Below are 6,839 nucleotides of genomic sequence, written 5' to 3' on the forward strand. Positions count from 1 at the left end.
GTCTTCTGCCTGAAAAATGAGAAGGAGCAGGTCATTATCGATCCCTTCACTTGTACAAACGCAAGATTATCCAAGATGAGGACCTGATTCATTCTTATCACAGGATCCTCTGGGGCGTGTCCTTAGTGTTCTGCATAATTACCCCCATAGGCCACACCCCCTAGTGAAGAACATGAAAATAGCAGTAAATAAAGGGGTCCTCATCTCTGGAATCAGATGTTGGAGGTTTTAAAAATTGGAAAACATGGAGAGCGGTGGGAAGAGCAAAGATTGTCCACTTCTGATAAGGAGACAGGTCGTCTTTAAGGAGTGATGCATGAGTGCTGGAGACCCAGACAAGGGCCGACGGACCAGACCCAGAAAGGGGCCGACGGACCAGACCCAGAAAGGGGCCGACGGACCAGACCCGGACAAGGGCCGACGGACCAGACCCGGACAAGGGCCGACGGACCAGACCCGGAAAGGGGCCGACGGACCAGACCCAGAAAGGGGCCGACGGACCAGACCCAGAAAGGGGCCGACGGACCAGACCCAGAAAGGGGCCGACGGACCAGACCCAGAAAGGGGGCCGACGGACCAGACCCGGACAAGGGCCGACGGACCAGACCCGGACAAGGGCCGACGGACCAGACCCGGATAAGGGCCGACGGACCAGACCCGGACAAGGGCCGACGGACCAGACCCGGACAAGGGCCCACGGACCAGACCCGGACAAGGGCCGACGGACCAGACCCGGACAAGGGCCCACGGACCAGACCCGGACAAGGGCCCACGGACCAGACCCGGACAAGGGCCCACGGACCAGACCCGGACAAGGGCCGACGGACCAGACCCGGACAAGGGCCGACGGACCAGACCCGGACAAGGGGGCCGACGGACCAGACCCGGACAAGGGGGCCGACGGACCAGACCCGGACAAGGGGGCCGACGGACCAGACCCGGACAAGGGGGCCGACGGACCAGACCCGGACAAGGGGGCCGACGGACCAGACCCGGACAAGGGGGCCGACGGACCAGACCCGGACAAGGGGGCCGACGGACCAGACCCGGACAAGGGGGCCGACGGACCAGACCCGGACAAGGGGGCCGACGGACCAGACCCGGACAAGGGGGCCGACGGACCAGACCCGGACAAGGGGGCCGACGGACCAGACCCGGACAAGGGGGCCGACGGACCAGACCCGGACAAGGGGGCCGACGGACCAGACCCGGACAAGGGGGGCCGACGGACCAGACCCGGACAAGGGGGCCGACGGACCAGACCCGGACAAGGGGGCCGACGGACCAGACCCGGACAAGGGGGCCGACGGACCAGACCCGGACAAGGGGGCCGACGGACCAGACCCGGACAAGGGGGCCGACGGACCAGACCCGGACAAGGGGGCCGACGGACCAGACCCGGACAAGGGGGCCGACGGACCAGACCCGGACAAGGGGGCCGACGGACCAGACCCGGACAAGGGGGCCGACGGACCAGACCCGGACAAGGGGGCCGACGGACCAGACCCGGACAAGGGGGCCGACGGACCAGACCCGGACAAGGGGGCCGACGGACCAGACCCGGACAAGGGGGCCGACGGACCAGACCCGGACAAGGGGGCCGACGGACCAGACCCGGACAAGGGGGCCGACGGACCAGACCCGGACAAGGGGGCCGACGGACCAGACCCGGACAAGGGGGCCGACGGACCAGACCCGGACAAGGGGGCCGACGGACCAGACCCGGACAAGGGGGCCGACGGACCAGACCCGGACAAGGGGGCCGACGGACCAGACCCGGACAAGGGGGCCGACGGACCAGACCCGGACAAGGGGGCCGACGGACCAGACCCGGACAAGGGGGCCGACGGACCAGACCCGGACAAGGGGGCCGACGGACCAGACCCGGACAAGGGGGCCGACGGACCAGACCCGGACAAGGGGGCCGACGGACCAGACCCGGACAAGGGGGCCGACGGACCAGACCCGGACAAGGGGGCCGACGGACCAGACCCGGACAAGGGGGCCGACGGACCAGACCCGGACAAGGGGGCCGACGGACCAGACCCGGACAAGGGGGCCGACGGACCAGACCCGGACAAGGGCCGACGGACCAGACCCAGAAAGGGGCCGAGGGGACAGACCCAGACAAGGGCCGACGGACCAAACCCAGAAAGGGGTCGAGGGGCCAGACCCAGCCATGGGACAAGGGGCGAGACGCAAGTAGAGGAGGAGCCGCGTAAAACGTATAGGGGAGGAAACGTGTATAACATACAGAGGGGAGGAGCCGTATATAACGTACAGGGGAGGAGCCGTATATAACGTACAGGGGAGGAGCCGTATATAACGTACAGGGGAGGAGCCATATATAACGTACAGGGGAGGAGCCGTATATAACGCACAGGGGAGGAGCCGTATATAACGTACAGGGGAGGAGCCGTATATAACGCACAGGGGAGGAGCCGTATATAACGCACAGGGGAGGAGCCGTATATAACGTAAAGGGGAGGAGCCGTATATAACGTAAAGGGGAGGAGCCGTATATAACATACAGGGGAGGAGCCGTATATAACGTACAGGGGAGGAGCCGTACATAACGTACAGGGGAGGAGCCGTATATAACGTACAGAGGAGGAGCCGTATATAACGTACAGGGGAGGAGCCGTATATAACGTACAGGGGAGGAGCCGTATATAATGTACAGGGGAGGAGCTGATATAATGTACAGGGGAGGAGCTGTATATAATGTACAGGGGAGGAGCCGTACATAATGTACAGGGGAGGAGCTGTATATAATGTACAGGGGAGGAGCTGTATATAATGTACAGGGGAGGAGCCGTATATAACGTACAGGGGAGGAGCTGTATATAATGTACAGGGGAGGAGCCGTATATAACGTACAGGGGAGTAGCTGTATATAACGTACAGGGGAGGAGCCGTATATAACGTACAGGGGAGGAGCCGTATATAACGTACAGGGGAGGAGCCGTATATAACGTACAGGGGAGGAGCCGTATATAACGTACAGGGGAGGAGCCGTATATAATGTACAGGGGAGGAGCTGTATATAACGTACAGGGGAGGAGCTGTATATAATGTACAGGGGAGGAGCCGTATATAACGTACAGGGGAGGAGCTGTATATAATGTACAGGGGAGAAGCAGTATATAACGTACAGGGGAAGAGCTGTATATAACGTACAGGGGAGGAGGTGTATATAACGTACAGGGGAGGAGCCGCATATAATGTACAGGGGAGGAGCTGTATATAATGTACAGGGGAGGAGCCGTATATAATGTACAGGGGAGGAGCTGTATATAACGTACAGGGGAGGAGCTGTATATAATGTACAGGGGAGGAGCCATATATAACGTACAGGGGAGGAGCTGTATATAATGTACAGGGGAGGAGCCGTATATATCGTACAGGGGAGGAGCTGTATATAACGTACAGGGGAGGAGCTGTATATAACGTACAGGGGAGGAGCTGTATATAACGTACAGGGGAGGAGCCGCATATAATGTACAGGGGAGGAGCCGTATATAATGTACAGGGGAGGAGCTGTATATAACGTACAGGGGAGGAGCTGTATATAACGTACAGGGGAGGAGCCGTATATAACGTACAGGGGAGGAGCCGTATATAACGTACAGGGGAGGAGCTGTATATAACGTACAGGGGAGGAGCTGTATATAACGTACAGGGGAGGAGCTGTATATAATGTACAGGGGAGGAGCTGTATATAACGTACAGGGGAGGAGCTGTATATAATGTACAGGGGAGGAGCTGTATATAACGTACAGGGGAGGAGCCGTATATAATGTACAGGGGAGGAGCCGTATATAATGTACAGGGGAGGAGCTGTATATAATGTACAGGGGAGGAGCTGTATATAACGTACAGGGGAGGAGCTGTATATAATGTACAGGGGAGGAGCTGTATATAACGTACAGGGGAGGAGCTGTATATAATGTACAGGGGAGGAGCTGTATATAATGTACAGGGGAGGAGCCGCATATAATGCACAGGGGAGGAGCTGTATATAATGTACAGGGGAGGAGCTGTATATAACGTACAGGGGAGGAGCTGTATATAACGTACAGGGGAGGAGCCGTATATAACGTACAGGGGAGGAGCTGTATATAACGTACAGGGGAGGAGCCGTATATAACGTACAGGGGAGGAGCCGTATATAACGTACAGGGGAGGAGCCGTATATAACGTACAGGGGAGGAGCCGTATATAACGTACAGGGGAGGAGCTGTATATAACGTACAGGGGAGGAGCTGTATATAATGTACAGGGGAGGAGCTGTATATAACGTACAGGGGAGGAGCTGTATATAATGTACAGGGGAGGAGCTGTATATAATATACAGGGGAGGAGCCGTATATAATGTACAGGGGAGGAGCCGTATATAATATACAGGGGAGGAGCTGTATATAATGTACAGGGGAGGAGCTGTATATAATGTACAGGGGAGGAGCTGTATATAACGTACAGGGGAGGAGCTGTATATAATGTACAGGGGAGGAGCTGTATATAACGTACAGGGGAGGAGCTGTATATAACGTACAGGGGAGGAGCTGTATATAATGTACAGGGGAGGAGCCGTATATAACGTACAGGGGAGGAGCTGTATATAATGTACAGGGGACGAGCCGTATATAATGTACAGGGGAGGAGCTGTATATAATGTACAGGGGAGGAGCCGTATATAACGTACAGGGGAGGAGCCGTATATAATGTACAGGGGAGGAGCTGTATATAATGTACAGGGGAGGAGCTGTATATAATGTACAGGGGAGGAGCTGTATATAACGTACAGGGGAGGAGCCGTATATAATGTACAGGGGAGGAGCTGTATATAACGTACAGGGGAGGAGCTGTATATAATGTACAGGGGAGGAGCTGTATATAATGTACAGGGGAGGAGCTGTATATAATGTACAGGGGAGGAGCTGTATATAATGTACAGGGGAGGAGCTGTATATAACGTACAGGGGAGGAGCCGTATATAATGTACAGGGGAGGAGCTGTATATAATGTACAGGGGAGGAGCCGCATATAACGTACAGGGGAGGAGCCGCATATAACGTACAGGAGAGGAGCTGTATATAATGTACAGGGAGGAGCTGTATATAATGTACAGGGGAGGAGCTGTATATAATGTACAGGGGAGGAGCCGTATATAATATACAGGGGAGGAGCCGCATATAATGTACAGGGGAGGAGCCGTGTGAGTCAGTTGATAATAACGGACATTATTAGCGGACAGTCACTCTGGAGCGGACACTTCTTACCTCTCACAGCCGCGCACAAAATAGAAATAACACGTTGGACGATTCTGCCTGATGATTGGTTACCAGTCAGTGACGTCATCAAACGGTTTCTTTATGTGGGACAAGGTTTTTGGGAGTTGTAGTTCTGCGTAAAGCGCGCGTCCTGGAGCGGAACAGACGTCACTACCGCAGCCAATCAAAATGCTGGATCGTCTAATCAAAGGAAACGTCATTTCCCACGAGCCCTAACGGCCATTGGTGGAACAATGTGACGTCACTGCGCATCCCCAGCCAATCAGCACTTCAGGACTCGGGAGAGTGTTGTTCGCTCGGAGCTGCGCGCTGAGTGTCTGAGGTAACGTGTCCGGGCTGAGACCGGAGGAGGGGGAGGGGCTGAGACAGGGGGAGGGGTTACCGCGTCACCGCTGTGTGCTCGGGAAAACATTGCTGCCCTGTCATTTCACTACATGTGGGGACAGCGTGAGGATGCTGCTGCTGCTGCTGCGTCCGTTATATGTATTACTGGGGTGCTAAGACTAATGCAGAGGTGTAATCATCCATTATAGGTATTATAGAGGGTGCCAAGACTAATGCAGAGGTGTAATCAGCCATTATAGGTATTATAGAGGGTGCCAAGACTAATGCAGAGGTGTAATCATCCATTATAGGTATTATAGAGGGTGCCAAGACTAATGCAGAGGTGTAATCATCCATTATAGGTATTATAGAGGGTGCCAAGACTAATGCAGAGGTGTAATCAGCCATTATAGGTATTATAGAGGGTGCCAAGACTAATGCAGAGGTGTAATCATCCATTATAGGTATTATAGAGGGTGCCAAGACTAATGCAGAGGTGTAATCATCCATTATAGGTATTATAGAGGGTGCCAAGACTAATGCAGAGGTGTAATCATCCATTATAGGTATTATAGAGGGTGCCAAGACTAATGCAGAGGTGTAATCAGCCATTATAGGTATTCGGGGGGGGGGGGTGCTAGGAGTAATGCAGAGGTGTAATCAGCCATTATATGTATGATAGGGGGTGTTAGGACTAATGCAGTGGTGTGATCCTCTGTTATAGGTATGATAGGGGGTGCTAGGACTAATGCAGTGGTGAGATAATCCGTTATAGGTATGATAGGGGTGCTAGAACTAATGCAGCGGTGTGATCTTCTGTTATAGGTATGATAGTGGGTGCTAGGACTAATTCAGCGGTGTGATCCTACGTTATAGGTATGATAAGGGGTGCTAGAACTAATGCAGTGGTGTGATCCTCCGTTATAGGTATGATGGGGGTGCAAGGACTAATGCAGCGGTGTGATCATCTGTTATATATATGGTAGGGGTGCAAGGACTAATTCAGTGGTGTGATCCTCTGTTATATGTGTGATGGGGGTGCTAGGACTAATGCAGCGGTGTGATCCTCCATTATATGTATGATAGGGGGTGCTAGGACTAATTCAGCGGTGTGATCCTCCGTTATAGGTATGATAAGGGGTGCTAGGACTAATGCAGTGGTGTGATCCTCCGTTATATGTATGATGGGGGTGCAAGGACTAATGCAGCGGTGTGATCATC

The sequence above is a fragment of the Anomaloglossus baeobatrachus genome, unplaced genomic scaffold (genome assembly GCF_048569485.1).
Source record: "Anomaloglossus baeobatrachus isolate aAnoBae1 unplaced genomic scaffold, aAnoBae1.hap1 Scaffold_3179, whole genome shotgun sequence".
NCBI classification, from domain to species: domain Eukaryota; kingdom Metazoa; phylum Chordata; class Amphibia; order Anura; family Aromobatidae; genus Anomaloglossus; species Anomaloglossus baeobatrachus.